This window comes from Dinoponera quadriceps, unplaced genomic scaffold, assembly GCF_001313825.1.
Source record: "Dinoponera quadriceps isolate SergipeBrazil2010 unplaced genomic scaffold, ASM131382v1 scaffold3386, whole genome shotgun sequence".
NCBI classification, from domain to species: Eukaryota; Metazoa; Arthropoda; class Insecta; order Hymenoptera; family Formicidae; genus Dinoponera; species Dinoponera quadriceps.
Genome location: NW_014557714.1, coordinates 1162009 through 1165024, shown reverse-complemented (window position 1 = coordinate 1165024; position 3016 = coordinate 1162009). Strand labels below are relative to the sequence as shown.

General features: G+C 35.8%; 1 non-coding gene across 1 annotated transcript; it reads right to left on the bottom strand.

Annotated features, from left to right (window-relative positions):
• Window positions 1-368: 368 nt before the first annotated feature.
• Window positions 369-441, bottom strand: Trnav-aac. Its single transcript has one exon. It is a non-coding gene; the product is annotated as a tRNA-Val (tRNA).
• Between the last annotated feature and the right edge of the window lie 2575 nt (window positions 442-3016).

Below are 3016 nucleotides of genomic sequence, written 5' to 3'. Positions count from 1 at the left end.
TTTAAAATTTGTCTTCAAACTCGAGGGCTCCGCTATGGAGACAATGCAAATAACTTTCAGTTCATAACATAAGGACAAAGACAAATCGTAAAAACTATTGTGTATAGGATATTCCGCTCTTGCTATTTGCATTTGAGTTTGAAGAGTTTGAAGACAAATTTTAAATGGCTCCGCTCCGGAGCCCTCGAGTGCAAAGGGTTAAATATATTATATTTTAAATATATTATTATTAATATAAAATCAATATATAGTATAAATAGTCTACAAAAGAATTTCGTACTCGATTAATTCGTATATCTGTAGTAACGTTAAATTTTATCGACTTTTCACAAGTTCAAATATTTTTACTTAGGCAAAGTAAAAAAATATGTTTCCGCCCGGGATCGAACCGGGGACCTTCCGCGTGTTAGGCGGATGTGATAACCACTACACCACGGAAACTTGTTGGGAGATTGATCGCAATATGAAGTTATAACTCTATTCGAATCTCTAAATTATCTGTATCGCTTAAAACATATTTATGTTATATACTGTTACTCAGTGTCCGTTGCTGACGAATACCTTACAGAAAAGTATTATTGACTAGTCAGTGTCATAAATTGCTCTATCTCAGTAATTTTATTACTAATGCCTGATGATTTTGAGTACTTAAATTACAGAAATACTAATGGTGCAAACCCCTCAAAATGCTCAGCATTACTTTTACTCTCGAGACGGTTTTCAAGAGCTGTGCCTACTTACTTCCCCTTGTCGCTCCAAGACGCCGGGTGAGCCACGTAACTCACAATCGCTCTGTTTCAAAACCGTTGGCGTCATTATATCTATGATGCGCTTGACAATAGCTGAAAGAAAAGACCCCGCACATTTTGTAGAAAAAAAGTGGCTTTGGTCAAATGGGCTGAAATCGATACAATGTTATAGTTTGGGTGGTACTGATCACAAAGTCTCCAGTGACCAAAATTCCTAAAATCAATTGTTTAAAAGATACGGTAACTTAAAGTTAGTGTTTTTGGAGTTTAATTCTTTGAACCATACATTTTATTTTTCGATGAAATTTTTCTAAATATGATATTTTCGGAGTCGCTGATTACGAATCTGAAGTCAGAATTTACAAATTCAAAATGATGTGTGTATGTGTGTGTAAATTATTTTTTTTCAAAGTCTCAAATAAATATCATCATCATCTACTGCTCTACAACCATTTGTGGGTTTTGGCAACTACAACAATGTCCTTCCACTCATCCCTATCCGACGCCCTCCCCTCACCCCCAGCGTCCGCAGGTTCTTCTCCACATCCTCGAGCCATCCTTCCCTGGGTCGTCCTCTCCTCTTCCTCCCCATTGGAGTTCGTCATTTTTTTTGGTCCTCTAGAGTCATCCATTCTGTTTACATGTCCTAGCCAAACAATCTTTTGCGCTTTCACAAATCGGACTATGTCTTCTCCTTCCATCAGTTCCCCAAACTCATGCTTCATTTTGATTCTCCAGGTTCCGTCTAAGTCTAACGTAGGACTAAATATCTGTTTCAGTACTTTTCTTTCAAATATCCTTAGGATATTCTCATCCGCTTTGCTCATTGTCCAGGTCTCTGCTCCATACGTCACTACCGGTCGTGTGACTGTTTTATATATTTTTAGCTTGGTAGCTTTATTAAATATCTTGCTTTTTATTAGATTCTTAAATCCATGGTAGCATCTATTGCCTGCTTGGATTCCAGCTTTTATTTCTTTATTTGTGTCATTATTTGTGTTCGCCATTCATTTGTATTCATTTGTGTTCACTATTGATCTACACTATTGATCACTATTGAAGGTACGGAAATTGTTTTTTTCAAATCCATCTGTATGTATTCCTGTTTGCTTTCCGTTCTTACACACTCCATATAATTGGTCTTCTCTTAATTTGTATGCAGTCCAAATTTAGCGCTGTTTGTTTTTATTTCCGATAAAATATTTTTCAGTTGCTTTACATTTCGGTTGAGAATAGCAATATCATCCGCATAAGCGCAAACTTGTATCGATTTATGTTTGTAAAGCCTTCAAGCTGTGTTTTTCTTATAATTGCCTCCAAGGTGAGATTGAAAAGAACCGTGGAGAGGGCATCTCCTTGTTTGATTCTGAATTCCACTTCAAAGGCGTCCGACAGTTCATTTTGTCTCATCCTTGTCTTAAAATCGTCCTGAGTGATTCTTATTAGCCTTACAAGTTTGTGTGGTGTACCTAGAAGAGTTAGGTGTTTCAGCATCTGGGCTCTATCCACTCTATCAAAAGCCTGTTTCAAGTCTACATATAAGTTATGTAGTTGTATGTTGTGCACAAAGTATTTGTCATGAATCAACCTAAGAGTTGTTAGGTGATTTATTATCGATCTATTGTTTCTGAAGCCACACTGGCATTTGCCCAGGATCTCTTCCGCATAAACTACAAGCCTGGCATATAATATTCCCGGAAATACTTTATGGGCTACGTTGAACAGGGTGATACCTCTATAATTGCCGCATACTTTTTTATCCCCTTTATGGCCGCAAAATTAATTTTTTTAGTTACCTATCTATAGAGTGTTTCAAAATAATTACATAGGGAGTGAACCGGGAGATTCTCGGTGTTAAATAAAGCAACTTTCGTTTACTAAAATCCTCGAATAACAGGTTTCAAATGGGAGCTATTTAAAGTTGTCGAATTAGCATACTGGATTGCTTAAAGGTCAAGAACGAAAAGTCATATGAGTCATATTATGAGTCTAGAGTATTTTCCTTCTATCTTACTAAAATTTTATCATGCAACTATGCGTAATATCTGAATTAGCGTTATTTTAAATACAACTTATTTAATATGAAAGAATTTCTTACCGATGCTATTGAAAGAATAACGAGAAATAAAATGATATGCCTAGACGACATGAGCAAATTTTTTCCAAAGTATGGTTTCAAAGTTTAAAAAAAATATTTGTGATCTTGAAAAGAGATCGAATGGAATGTTACTTATAACAAATGTTCGAAATATACACATGTCCTGTAT